Below are 15,776 nucleotides of genomic sequence, written 5' to 3'. Positions count from 1 at the left end.
ACTGAAAATCGGAACCATGTTGACCGACAACGGAAAGAACATGGTGTCTGCTCTGCGTCAAGGAAGGTTGTGCCATGCGCCATGCATGGCTCACGTGTTCAATCTGGTTGTCAAGCGGTTCCTAAAATCCACCATCCCACTGCAAGACATCCTTAAAATGTCACGTAAACTTTGCATGCATTTCAGCCATTCCTACACCGCAAAGCACACCCTCCTTGAGCTGCAGTGGCAGAACGGAATGCAACAAGGTGGAATTCAACCCTACATATGTTAGACCGCCTTTACGAACAGCGAAAGGCCATCACCGATTTCCTGATGTTACAAGCGGATAAAGGTACTCCCCTGTGTAACTTAGATGTCAGCCATTGGCAGCTCATGCGTGACACCTGCCGCTTGCTCAGGCCCTTTGAGGAGGCCACGCTATTCGTGAGTCGGCAGGACTATGGGATGAACGACGTCATTCCTCTGTTGCACGTCCTGGAACAAATGCTGTTAACAATGGCTGGTCAGGGTGCGGTAGACGTGGCGCACAGATCTCAACGCCACATGACCCCTGTGGGGGCAGGACAGGAAGAAGAGGAGGAGGTAGAGGAGGACATTGGTGCTCAGGAATTATTGAGTGAAATGGGTGGTTTTTCCACTCAGCGGACAGGAGTGGAGGAGCAGGAGCATCTGGTAGAGGAGGAGGAGGAGACAGAGGACCCAGACGCACCGTGGCAGTATGCTGTGGAGATGGAGGCAGGGAGTCCCTCGCATTCCTTGGCACAAATGGCCCATAGCATGCTCGGTTGCTTGCGTAGCGACAGCCGAATAATAACCATCAGACAGAGGGATGACTTTTGGCTGTCCACCTTGTTGGACCCTCGCTACCGTTCAAAAATGGTGGCCTTTTTCACACCTGCTGAGAGGGAGGCCAAAATAAAGTACTATAAAAACCACCTATGTAGTCATGCAGTATATAGCCCTATCGGCCACTTTCTGGCATCCAGTTGCTGTAGCCCCCATCACCACACTGTGCCACAGGCCCCTGTACCGCCTTCTCATACTGCTGCCAGATCCATCCTCTGCCATGTGCGTCTTTGTCGTCTGCTCACGCTGCTGGGTTCCAGTTTTAAACCTAGGCCTGTGTATGGCTTCCGAATACTGCTGCCTCCACCGCCACCCTGCGCCATGTGCCTCTGTCGTCTGCTCACGCTGCTGACGGCTTCCGCTTTTTAACCTAGGCCTGTGTATGGCTTCCGAATACTGCTGCCTCCACCGCCACCCTGCGCCATGTGCCTCTGTCGTCTGCTCACGCTGCTGACGGCTTCCGCTTTTTAAACTAGTCCTGTGTATGTCTTCCGAATACTGCTGCCTCCACCGCCACCCTGCGCCATGTGCCACTTTCAGGTCTCCTTACACTGTTGGTGGGTTCCATTTTGTGATAGGGTGCTGTATGGCCTTCCATTGCTGCTGCCTCCACCGCCACCCTGCGCCATGTGCCTCTGTCGTCTGCTCACGCTGCTGACGGCTTCCGCTTTTTAACCGAGGCCTGTGTTTGGCTTCCGAATACTGCTGCCTCCACCGCCACCCTGCGCCATGTGCCTCTGTCGTCTGCTCACGCTGCTGACGGCTTCCGCTTTTTAACCGAGGCCTGTGTTTGGCTTCGGAATACTGCTGCATCCACCGCCACCCTGCGCCATGTGTCTCTGTCGTCTGCTCACGCTGCTGACGGCTTCCGCTTTTTAACCTAGGCCTGTGTATAGCTTCCGAATACTGCTGCCTCCACCGCCACCCTGCGCCATGTGCCTCTGTCGTCTGCTCACGCTGCTGATGGCTTCCGCTTTTTAAACTAGTCCTGTGTATGTCTTCCGAATACTGCTGCCTCCACCGCCACCCTGCGCCATGTGCCACTTTCAGGTCTCCTTACACTGTTGGTGGGTTCCATTTTGTGATAGGGTGCTGTATGGCCTTCCATTGCTGCTGCCTCCACCGCCACCCTGCGCCATGTGCCTCTGTCGTCTGCTCACGCTGCTGACGGCTTCCGCTTTTTAACCGAGGCCTGTGTTTGGCTTCCGAATACTGCTGCATCCACCGCCACCCTGCGCCATGTGTCTCTGTCGTCTGCTCACGCTGCTGACGGCTTCCGCTTTTTAACCTAGGCCTGTGTATGGCCTTCAATTGAAGCTGCTTCTGCTCCGCCACTCTGCCATTGGACTCTTGATAGTCGTCTCCCCACGCTGCTGCTGGGGGGACTTTTTAACATAGGCCTCTGTATGGCCTTCAATTTTAGCTGCTTACGCTCCGCCACTCTGCCATGGGCCCCTGTACCGCCTCCTCATGCTGCTGCCAGGCCCGTAATCTGCCATGGGCCCCGTACCGACTCCTCATGCTGCTGCCAGGCCCGTAATCTGTCATGGGCCCCTGTACCGCATCCTCATGCTGCTGCCAGGTCCAGAGTGTGTCATGGGTCCCTATACGGCCTCCCATTGCTGCTGTCTCCATCGCCACACTCTGCCATGTGCCACTTTCAGGTCTCCTCACACTGCTGGTGGGTTCCATTTTGTCATAGGGTGCTGTATGGCCTCCCATTGCTGCTGCCTCCACCGCCACACTGTGGCTCCACACTCTGGTTTTGGCCCCGTGACTGCCCAAATGAGTGAAGTGTGCGGTGATTCTAAGATCGACGGCACTCATCTGCATGTCATACTGACTGACAGTATTATTTCTCTTCCCCAGCAGACTGCAAGGGCATTTAAATTAAAGGTACAGTGTTCTGCACTAATATAAAGGCTCTCTGAAGCCTAGAAACACCCTTTTTATAAGTTAAATTCGCAGCGAATATATTCGGCACGAAGCAAATTTAATCGGCGAATTCGGCGAATCAGCCGAACCGAATTTTTGAATAATTCGCTCATCTCTACTCATAAGCTAAACCAAGGCAACACCTTTGACTTATGCATGAAATAAGATATTTTCTGTGCTAACATTATTCACCGTGTTCTGCTATAATGACAGTCTATACCAGGAAATCTTCATTTGGATTGCATGAAGTAGATGGCTAGGAAACAAAGTGTGACCCCAAGGCACATATGCATGATGCCTACAGGCACATATGCATGTTCACTCACATCTAACCATCTTACGTCCCATAATCTAGAAGACTCTGTCTTTTTACAATTTTTTTTGCCCCTTTTTTTAATTGGAAATTTGTAAAAAAATGAAATCAAACTTTATACACAGTGAAAGTTATCAGGATCACAAGAATGTTTCCGCATATTTGTTTATTAGCCTAAATACAAAATAAATTGAAATCCCCAAATGAAAATGAACATCCTTATAAGCTAAACCAAGGCAACACCTTTGACTTATGCATGAAATAAGATATTTTCTGTGCTAACATTGTTCACCGTGTTCTGCTATAATGACAGTCTATACCTGGAAAGCTTCATTTGGATTGCATGAAGTAGATGGCTAGGAAACAAAGTGTGACCCCAAAGACACTCAGGGAATCTTACAATGGCTTATTGTGAAGTAATTTGCAATGGACAAAGCGATTCTGGCATTTAATCATGGAACAGAAAGTTAAAGGAGAAAATGTGAAAAATATTAACTCTCACTCTCTCTCTAACCCAAAAAAGTAAACGTTTGCACCATTAAATCATTGAGATTTATTATAGCGATTGTAATGTTATTATCGAATGTCATACAAAAAACAAAGCCAAACAAATAAACCAAATTACTATTTGTAGAGTTAATTTACTAAAACTGGAGAGTGCAAAACCTGGTGCAGCTGTGCATGGCAGCTTCTAACTTCAGCTTGTTCAATCAAGCTTTGACAAAAAAAAACCTGGAAGCTGATTGGCTTCTATGCAGAGCTGCCCCAGATTTTGCACTCACTAGTTTTAGTGAATCAACCCCTGTGTGTTCTACACTATGTTGTTGTTGTTTTTTTTTTTAATTCTGTATTAATTGTTTTAACAATGGTTAAACACAGTTGATTGGACTATACAGTGATTGCAATTTTTGCAACATAAAGCATAATTAGAGCTTTTGATGCTCTATAATCTAAATGAGTTGGAATGAGATTTTTCATGCCCTCTTCCTGTTTCCTGTTCTGAAAGCCCTCACATGGCAAGGGAATGAGGGGGAATCTTTATGGGGATACACAAATGTCTGTCACGATACTGGGTAATTTTTCTTTAGTAGTGTCTCTGTCACTGTTGGGGAAAATTCCTCTTGCTTCCTTTTCTGACACTCAACATATAGACAGTAAAAAATAAATTCCTTAAAGTGATTCTAAAGGTTAAAATAAAAAAAAAAATACCAAACATGTTATACTTACCTGCTCTGTGCAATGGTTTTGCATAGAGCAGCCCTGAAACCTTTTATTTGGGCTCCCCTGCTGGTGGTTCTGGCTCCCTCACCCTGCCGAGGGCCCCCAATAGCAAGCCTATTGTTATGGGGGGACCCTAGCAGGCTAGCTCCTGTGAATGGATAGTGTCAATTCATGCACAGAGTGTAGTTTGGTCCCACCTCCACTCTCTCCTCATTGGCTCACTATCTGCGCATGACAGCAGCAGGAGAAAATGGCTCCCGCTGCTGTGTGAGCCAATGATCAGAAAGTCCTAGGACAGCCAAGGCTCCCATGTACATCGCTGGATTGAGAGGGGGCTCAGGTGATTATTAGGGGGGCTGTGGGGGAGGTTTTTTTACCTCCATGCATAGAATGCATGAATGTAAAAAAATAAAAACCTTTTTAAGCCTTCCTGGGAAACATCTCAATGTTATTGTCTCCTGTTTCCTTTATTCTTACCTTTCTTTTTCTCCCCCTCTTAGGGATTAGCAATGAACGTAAGTCTCAATTATTAGTTTTTTTTTGCTATTTCTCCACACACCAAAATCTTAAGTATTGTTCTGGTTTTATAGAAATCTGTTTTTGTTTTCTTTTTTTTTTTTACTCAGACACTGTTTGATTTAAACTATGAGAACGATGGATTACATTATTCTCGTCCTGCACAAATGACGATTGGGGTCCTTGAGGCTGGCTGGGTTATCAGGGTTGTTCCTCTTAGCCTGGGGAGAGCCTATGGGAACTATTGCTATACCCTATTTTTCTATTTACTAAGGGATGATGTTAAAAGTTCTTTAAAATGTATGTTTTCAAAGGTTGTACCCAATATGGAATACCGATGATTTTAGGCTGTTTCCACCATTTTGCACTGTTTGTCTTTTGTTCTGTTTATGTATATTTTTATTCTGCATTAATAAAAACTTTATTGCACAAAAATAAAAAAAACCTTCTGACTTTTGAACCACTTTAAATGGAAAAATGGACAGCTATAAAAAGTTAACATATGTTCTAATCCTTTCATGCAGTAAAAAAAAATGTGGTTGAAGTTGACTGCTGGATATATGTAAACACAAACTGTTCAGTGGCTGTTTTTTCATTGTACACTTTTAGCTGGTGAAGAGAAGATCATAACCTCACTGAAAACTGGTATGGTCCCCCTTTTCCGACCTTTTGTAAACTCATCCAGGTATCAAGATTCTTTTAAAAGAAACTGGAGAAAAATGAATTGGAACACAAATACACTGCTGCCCATAGTAACCAATCAGATTCCTTGTTTGATTTCACAGAGAATTATATCTGAAGCCTGATTTGTCACTCATTGTGTAGGTGGGGCCTAATTAGTGTACACAAAGATTAGGAGGAATCGCCACATGGAGCTATTTGAACATTTTTTAAATATAGTAGAAATTGCACAGGATATAAACAGGCAGTTTGTACATTTGTTGTAGACTATACAGTTCATCAGGCAGAAAAAGTAATGTTTACAAGTAAGGCAGTTTTTTAAAGTTTTATGATACATAGTTACAGATTACAGGATGCCAGGTGAGCAGTTCACTTGGAGGGGTTGGTGGTACTTCTGAGTCATATTGCAGATATCTGGCTACTGGTGGGGGACTGTCCAGGAAGCTGGCAGAGGAGACGACCTAAGGGAAACCTACTCTTTCCTCCTTCGACAGGTACCTCTTCATAATGCTACTCCTACTCTGTCCATAACCAGCAGAGTTCTGACCCTATGATTCTCCCACACCAACTGACCCAATAATCTTCTATTTATATGGAATTATTCTGATTCAAGAAAGGGGGAATTATTCTTCAATAAGCTCCTGCCAGCCTGGAGAATTGACACAGCACCATCTTCAGGTTGGAGGAAATACTGCAGCATACACTTGCCAACACTGGTTCTTCCTTCACTGCAGTTTTGATAAATAAGCCCCAATGCCCATTCTGAAAAGGATAAATCATTTGTCAAAAGCATATTTTTTTGTCAAATGTTGTTTGTCAGTGTGTGTTGCTGTTGGTAATCAAAATTAGGTTATCCCATTAAAGGCTATATTAGTTAAGCAATTCTAGAACCACATCTAATTTCATATGACTGCAAGGTTATTAACTCATGTTTCCAATAAATAACCCTGGATGCACAGAAAAAGCTGTTGGGTAAATGTGTTGGCAGACTTTCTAAACTAGAGCTTTGTAAACAAGAGCTGCAAGCAATCAAACGTCTGAGCAGAGTTTTGCTCACACTAATAAAGGTATGCTATACCGCTGTAGTGAAAAGGAATCTTCAAGGTACTTTTACAGAAAGCTGCTCCTTCAGAAAGGCAAGATGAAGAGACACTTTCAGTAGTTTTTTTTTACGGCATTGCACAAAAATCATTGACATAACACTGTAAATAGGGAGGTGTGGTAGTCTCTTTAATAATTTCTGTACCCAGTCACTGCTTTATACTCACTTGAAAGACCTGATTGCTGGAAACCCTAGCTGGCCACCTTCACATGACCATTTTTTGCGTATTGGGCTAGATTTGAGTTTAAAGGAAATTTGGAAGAAAGAAATACAGTGTCTTATAAACCTCCTCTACGAATGCTAATTGTATGGCTGTCTCTGGCTTTCATAAGCATGCAGAATAAAAAGTGAAATCACAATTTCTGATTTATGTATACAATGTGGGGAACATTAAGTAATGTGATTGTTGTGTTTTTATGCGTTGCATCGTAATTTTTTTTTTTTTTTTTACCGTGTGCATTTTTTTGTGAATGTGTAGGGGCACAACATACCCTTTACTTATTCACATGGGGATGGGGGCCAGAATCTGAGGGACCCACACACAGACCTCCACAACCACCAGATCATGAAAAACAGACTCTTGTCCTTATCAACATGGGACAAGGTGCTTTTCCAGAGTGTCTTCCTCCCATCAAGAAACCCCCCACCTCCTGTTGTGGCTTGGCATTGTTCAGAAGAGAGGCTACACACTTGTCTAGCCTGCTTTCCTGCATGCTTGGATAATTGTCTGATATAGAATTTGGGTGGATCTCATTTTTTTTGCTTGGGCTCCCTTTAAAATCCATACCAAACCTGAAGGACCTGGTATGAAATTGTGGGAAAACCCCAAGCATTTTTTGTTTGTTTTTTTTACTCCCTGCCCTTTTTGGCAGCCAGATGACAGCTGAATGAACTGGTCAAGGATGAGTCACGGGTTTTTAAGATGCTGACAGGTTGCAACTCCCTGACAATCAGTAACCCTGAGCTGTCACATTTATCGGCTTTTGTGATACTGGTGTTAAATGTTTCACTTTCTACTGCAGCTGGAGGTCCAGTCTGTGATAAAGTAAGGCATCAAAAATGCTGTAATGTGCTAAATACCACAAAAAAATTCATGCCTAAATTAACACATCTTTTTTTTAGTCAACTGCCCACCTCTGAGATAAATACCACTTGAGTTATTTAACCCAAACATTATTTATCTCTTAGTAAATTGACTCAAAAAACACCCTCAAAAAGCACTGAAACCATAGGCATATCATGACAGCCAGGAAACTAGTAGGCAGGCAGAAAAGTCAATAATGTCAGCCTGTATGTTTTTCCTAAGACAGGTTTAATGGAAGCTGTTACATGTCTGACACTTAAGAAATTAAAGGATTAAAAAAGGGGTATATTGAATGTTAAGGTTACATTTTTTTTATGTGACCTATTGCAAGCTAGAATAAATACTGATTCTTCACAGATCCTTTCCTTTTTTATACTATTATACCAAGTTTGTTTTGATTAAGGAGGTCTGGAAAATTCTTTGAAGCTTGGCAGGTTTTCCAAACCACATAAAACAAGGTGTAAGTGAGTTCCTGACACTTGAATCCGATCAGCCTGAAACATTGCTTGATCCAAAGCAAGGTCTCTAAGAAACTATTGTTTATGGACATCAGAATGACAGATTTTCTTCTTCAAGATGTCTGAAATACATCCTCTGTTAACTCATGCATTACAAGAGGAAACACGGTGAAGGATCTGTAAAACAAAAAAAAATGTACACAAAGTAGGAATTTAGTTTATTCTGGCTACAGGTGCATTTATATATCTATATATTAATGGTTCCTTTTATAGTGATAGATAGATAGATAGATAGATAGATAGATAGATAGATAGATAGATAGATAATTGCATTACTCAACTTATTAAACAAACTAAAAGACCGTGACACAAAACCACTTTTGTGCTAGTAAAAAAATATATAAAATAAAAAATAAATTATATATAAATAAATATATAAATAAAAAACATTAAATTCATAAGTCCAGTGACAAAAAAATCCCAAAAAATTAATTGACAGTCCCGTGACAAAATAAATCAAATTGTAATTAAATTATAATTTTCATTGGATTCTTCCGTGCCTTTAATCCCTTCACCATCCACCAGTGCAAAAACCAACATTAACCGCACTCACCAGATATTAGTGAGTCACACGCCTTTCAGGAATATTAAGGGCTCCTGGACCCCCTTTACTTTTTGTGAGACCTCCAAATGCTGCTTCCTCTTATGTCTGGGTACCTCTTCTGCTTACTCCTCTCACCGAATCCCCCAAGGAAAATCAGGAAGAAGAAAAGACCATAGCGTGATACCGTAGTGATTTCTCCTCAAAATAATCTCTCCAGACCACTCACATTCTTTTGCGGGATATAACCCGCATTTTATTTGAAACAACAATGATTTTCTTTCAAAATGATCCACTTTTCAAGTACAGCGACTTTTCATAGGAGACCCCACAGCCTAGTATACAGCAGGATGGCAGACCTCAGATGCAGACTCATCCACTATGCTAAGATGGCCCCTTGGAACGCACCGCTCGGCGTGCGTTCCACTCACCGGAAATGACGTCAGACGCCGGAACAGGCAACCGGAAGTGTGTCAACGCGTTTCGCCCCACCCACAGGGCGTTATCAAGACGCTCTTTTCCACTTCCAAGCCGCTTATAAAGCAATGGGAGATCCCTCCCACTAATTAATCTGGACACAAATCTGGACACAAGCATGTCCATCACCGCCATCCCTCTGTATACCCATGTGAGGTCCCTTTACAACAAAAACAAAGACCATTAAATTAGATGCATTAAAATTAAAAAACATGATACCTGATTTTAACCTTAAGTCTTCTACCCCAAACATAAGGGTAAAGACAGAGAATTACAATACATTAAATAAAATTTTTTATAAAAATAAAATAAAAAATAAATAAAAATGAAATAAAATAAATATAAATATAAAGATGAAAATAAAAATAAAAATAAATATAAATATAAATAAAAATAAATATAAATAAATAAAAATAAATTTAATTAAATTAAATTAAAATAAAATATATATAAATAAATAAAAATAAAAATAAAAATATATAAAATAAATAAATAAAAATAAAAATAAAATTAAAAATAAAAATAAAAATAACTAAAAATAAATATAAAAATAAAAATAAAAATAAAACTAAAAATAAAGATAAAAATGACATCTGAATGTTATATATAATATAAAACTTCAAAAACACCTAATCATGAACACGCACTTCGGACATTAACTGGATATTACCAATTTGACAAAAAGCAATTTATATCAATATCTGCATTCAACCCATTAGGATACAATGTACCCATTTGATAAATCCACTTAGTTTCATTTTGAGAAACATTTATTACCATATTTCCTCCTCTCCAAGGGGCTTCTACTCTATCTATCCCACAAAATTTCAACGATGCCGGATCTCTGTTATGATGCCTTCTAAAATGATATGATAAACTATGATGTTTGAATCCCTTCTTTATGTTTCTAATATGTTCTCCCAATCTGGTGGCAAGTTTCCTCGTTGTTCTCCCTATATACTGGAGTTTACAAGAGCACTCCAGCAGATAGGTAACATGCGTACTGTCACATGATATAAACTTATTGATCTTATGGGAATGCTCCATTATAACAGGATTGAAAATCCTTGTAATGCTTTTCCTGTCCCCTTTCAGGGTTCTACAAGCCAAACATCTCCCACACTTGAAAAAACCAGCCCTAACCAAAAAAGTAACCATTTTCTTAGGTACATCTGGAACATTTTTAACAAGTCGAGACCTTAAAGTTGGTGGTTTTCTATATATAAACAAGGGTTTGCTAGGTAACACTTTCCCAAGAGTTTCATCCCTCATTAGAATTGACCAATACTTTTTAATAATGTTTTCAACCAATTTATAATGCTTAGAATATCCTGTAATGAAAGCTACATCTCCCAACTTCTTTTTGCTTTCTTTTTTCTTTAGAAGTTCATCTCTACTAATCTTTCTAACCTGTTCCAATGAAACCACCAGATCTTCTTCTCCATAGCCTTTCTCCCTAAACCTTTGCAATAACACCTCAGACTGTTCCAAGAAAACACCTTCATCATCACAATTACGTTTGATCCTAATAAGCTGACTCTTAGGGATGGATTTTATCCAATTTCTATGGTGGCAACTAAAATTTGGAATATATCCATTCCTATCGACTTGCTTGAAATATGTCTTAGTATAAAACCTATCATCTTTCTTGTAAATTGTCAGGTCCAAAAAATCTACTACCTCCTCACTAATATTTTTAGTAAATGATATATTGAAAGAATTATTCCCCATCTCTTGGATAAACTCCTCCAGTGTCTCTCTTGTACCTTTCCAAATTATAATAATATCATCGATAAATCTTCTATAAACTAGCAACTCTGTAGTTCTTTTCTTGAAAATGGCTTCACTTTCCCATCTACTCATGAACAAGTTTGCCACCGATGGTGAATACTTGGCCCCCATGGCCACACCCCTTGCTTGCCTATAGTATTTCCCAGAGTACCAAAAGTAATTATGTGACATAGCTAAATTTAAACTATTAAGTAAAAATTCAGTTTGCTGTGATTTTAAACCTGCTTTTGCCTCTAAGGCCCACTTAACTGCTCCTAATGCATCCGCATGCCTTATATTAGTATACAGAGAATTGACATCCACACTAGCCATCACACATCTCCCCTCTTCCCTAATTCCCCTAATCAGATTAATCAGATCACCACTATCCCTCAGGTACGCTGGAAACATGGGAACTAGAGGTTGCAGAAACTTATCCACATATTCACCCAGTCTACAAAACAATGAATCTACCCCACTAATAATGGGTCTCCCGGGGGTTTTTTTAAGATCTTTATGGATTTTTGGTAATTGGTAGATCACAGGTGTTATTGGAGCAGAAGGAACCAGATATTTAATCTCTTTTTTGTTAAGTATTCCTCTTTTACCACCTTCTTTAACATGTTTTATTAGCAAATTCTTATATTTAATGGTAGGGTTACCCCTTAACAACTCATATGTTTCAACATCATCTACCAATCTACTTAGTTCTGTGTAATAATCTACCTTATTTAGTACCGCCAGGCCACCACCCTTATCTGCCGGCCTTATAACGATATTTTTATTTTCCTCCAATCTTTTTATACCAATTTCTAAATCTTGTTTCTTCCTCATAAAGGGAATGGATAAATCCTCCAGATCATGTTCCACCATTTTTTTAAACGTTTCTACACAACAATTATTAGAGATTTTCGGATTAAACACAGATTTATTCCTCAACTGTGTATGCAGAAAATAGTCATCTCCCTTTTCACTGTTATACTCAAAATTAGTTTTATTAGCCCAATACTTCTTTAAATTTATTTTCCTCACAAACTTATGTATATCAAGATAAGTTTCCAGTTTATTAAGTTTTTTGTCCGGTGCGTATTTCAATCCTAATGCTAAAACTTTTAACTCTTCTTCATTTAAAACAGAATCACTCAAATTAAAGATCCCTTGATTTAAGCTGACCTCTTTCTTTTTCCTTTTCCATCCTCTGCATCCCCTCCTTTTGGCCAGTAGGGGTCCTGTTGGTTCATAGGAGGTCTCCACCCTCCTCCCCCTCTCCTGGGTGGATAGAAAGGTCCTCCTCTTCCCCTCATCTGGAATGACCCTCTTCCTCCTCCCCCTCTCCATGGGGGTCCCCCATACCCCCCCCTCTGAAAATCCTCCCTCATTGGAGGATATCCATATTCATGAGGTGCTAGGGTGCCCCAATTATTAAAAGGCTCAAACCTATTATATACTGGCACATTATATTTAGGTGTCCCATTTTGTTCCTTATTTTTCATAGGGGATTTTCTTTTACCCTGAGGGGATTTATTTTTAACCATAGGTGATTTCCCTGTTGTCCTCTCATTTCCTGTTCCTGGTGAGGAGCTCCTAGATTCACTATTAATACTCGTAATTAGAGATGAGCGAAGTATTCAAAAATTCGATTCGACTGATTCGGCGAATTCGTGGACAATATTCGATTCGAGTCGAATATATTCGCTGTGAATTTAACTTAAAAAAGGGTGTTTCTAGGCTTCAGAGAGACTTAATATTAGTGCAGAACACTGTACCTTTAATTTAAATGCCCTTGGAGTCTGCTGGGGAAGAGAAATAATACTGTCAGTCAGTATGACATGCAGATGAGTGCCGTCGATCTTAGAATCACCGCACACTTCACTCATTTGGGCAGTCACGGGGCCAAAACCAGAGTGTGGAGCCACAGTGTGGCGGTGGAGGCAGCAGCAATGGGAGGCCATACAGCACCCTATGACAAAAATGGAAACCACCAGCAGTGTGAGGAGACCTGAAAGTGGCACATGGCAGAGTGTGGCGATGGAGACAGCAGCAATGGGAGGCCGTACAGGGACCCATGACACACTCTGTACCTGGCAGCAGCATAAGGAGGCGGTACAGGGGCCCATGGCAGATTACAGGCCTGGCAGCAGCAATGGGAGGCCCGTAATCTGCCAGCACCCTATGACAAAATGGAACACACCAGCAGTGTGAGGAGACCTGAAAGTGGCACATGGCAGAGTGTGGCGATGGAGACAGCAGCAATGGGAGGCCGTACAGGGACCCATGACAGATTACGGGCCTGGCAGCAGCATGAGGAGGCGGTACAGGGGCCCATGGCAGATTACGGGCCTGGCAGCAGCAATGGGAGGCCCGTAATCTGCCAGCACCCTATGTCAAAAAATTCAACACACCAGCAGTGTGTGAGGAGACCTGAAAGTGGCACATGGCAGAGTGTGGTGATGGAGACAGCAGCAATGGGAGGCCGTACAGGGACCCATGAGAGACTCTGGACCTGGCAGCAGCATGAGGAGGCGGTATATAGGGGCCTATGGCAGATTAGGGGCCTGGCAGCAGCTATAGGAGGCCCGTAATCTGCCAGCACCCTATGTCAAAAAATTCAACACACCAGCAGTGTGAGGAGACCTGAAAGTGGCACATGGCAGAGTGTGGCGATGGAGACAGCAGCAATGGGAGGCCGTAGAGGGACCCATGACAGACTCTGGACTTGGCAGCAGCATGAGGAGGCGGTATATAGGGGCCCATGGCAGATTAGGGGCCTGGCAGCAGCAATGGGAGGCCCGTAATCTGCCAGCACCCTATGTCAAAAAATTCAACACACCAGCAGTGTGTGAGGAGACCTGAAAGTGGCACATGGCAGAGTGTGGCGATGGAGACAGCAGCAATGGGAGGTCGTACAGGGACCCATGACAGACTCTGGACTTGGCAGCAGCATGAGGAGGCGGTATATAGGGGCCCATGGCAGATTAGGGGCCTGGCAGCAGCTATGGGAGGCCCGTAATCTGCCAGCACCCTATGTCAAAAAATTCAACACACCAGCAGTGTGTGAGGAGACCTGAAAGTGGCACATGGCAGAGTGTGGCGATGGAGACAGCAGCAATGGGAGGCCGTACAGGGACCCATGACAGACTCTGGACTTGGCAGCAGCATGAGGAGGCGGTATATAGGGGCCCATGGCAGATTAGGGGCCTGGCAGCAGCTATGGGAGGCCCGTAATCTGCCAGCACCCTATGTCAAAAAATTCAACACACCAGCAGTGTGTGAGGAGACCTGAAAGTGGCACATGGCAGAGTGTGGCGATGGAGACAGCAGCAATGGGAGGTCGTACAGGGACCCATGACAGACTCTGGACTTGGCAGCAGCATGAGGAGGCGGTATATAGGGGCCCATGGCAGATTAGGGGCCTGGCAGCAGCTATGGGAGGCCCGTAATCTGCCAGCACCCTATGTCAAAAAATTCAACACACCAGCAGTGTGTGAGGAGACCTGAAAGTGGCACATGGCAGAGTGTGGCGATGGAGACAGCAGCAATGGGAGGCCGTACAGGGACCCATGACAGACTCTGGACCTGGCAGCAGCATGAGGAGGCGGTATATAGGGGCCCATGGCAGATTAGGGGCCTGGCAGCAGCTATGGGAGGCCCGTAATCTGCCAGCACCCTATGTCAAAAAATTCAACACACCAGCAGTGTGAGGAGACCTGAAAGTGGCACATGTTTGGGGCATGATTCATGGCGGATTTAGTCAGTTGTGTCAGGAACTGGTGGTTTGAAATCCAGACTAATCCACGCCTGATTCATTTTCACAAACGTGAGTCTCTCCACACTTTGGGTGGACAGTCGTGTCCTCTGCGGAGTTACAATACCTCCTGCCGCACTAAACACGCGCTCCGATGCCACGCTACTGGCCAGGCATGACAGCCTTTCAAGGGCAAATTCAGCTAGTTGGGGCCAAAGGTCAAGTTTCGTTGCCCAGTAGTCAAGGGGATTGTCTACCTCGGTTGGCAGGGTGCTGTCCAAGTAGGCCCAAGCCTGTTGTTTGAGCTCCTGCTCCAGGTCCACCTGATGCTGCTGCTGCTGCGGCTGGTTAGTAGTTTCCTCACTGCGCTGGTGAAGAAAGCTACTCATCATCGACTGCAGACTGAGGCAGCCGCTGCTGGTGGAGCTGCCACTGCTCCTACCACCCCACCCCTCCCCTGCTGCCATGGCAGCGGAACGCGAGCGCACAGGGCCCACAGTGTCTGAGGATGGACATTGGCGCAGAAAGGCAGAGACCAACTGACTACATAGGTGGTTTTTATAGTACGTTATTTTGGCCTCCCTCTCAGCAGGTGTGAAAAAGGCCACCATTTTTGAACGGTAGCGAGGGTCCAACAAGGTGGACAGCCAAAAGTCATCCCTCTGTCTGATGGTTATTATTTGGCTGTCGCTACGCAAGCAACCGAGCATGCTATGGGCCATTTGTGCCAAGGAATGCGAGGGACTCCCTGCCTCCATCTCCACAGCATACTGCCACGGTGAGTCTGGGTCCTCTGTCTCCTCCTCCTCCTCCTCTACCAGATGCTCCTGCTCCTCCACTCCTGTCCGCTGAGTGGAAAAACCACCCATTTCACTCAATAATTCCTGAGAACCAATGTCCTCCTCTACCTCCTCCTCTTCTTCCTGTCCTGCCCCCACAGGGGTCATGTGGCGTTGAGATCTGTGCGCCACGTCTACCGCACCCTGACCAGCCATTGTTAACAGCATTTGTTCCAGGACGTGCA

Source organism: Staurois parvus, unplaced genomic scaffold (genome assembly GCF_062004578.1).
Source record: "Staurois parvus isolate SC_StPar_1 unplaced genomic scaffold, SC_StPar_1.0 ptg000460l, whole genome shotgun sequence".
NCBI lineage: Eukaryota > Metazoa > Chordata > Amphibia > Anura > Ranidae > Staurois > Staurois parvus.
Note: the sequence above shows the minus strand (reverse complement) of the source record.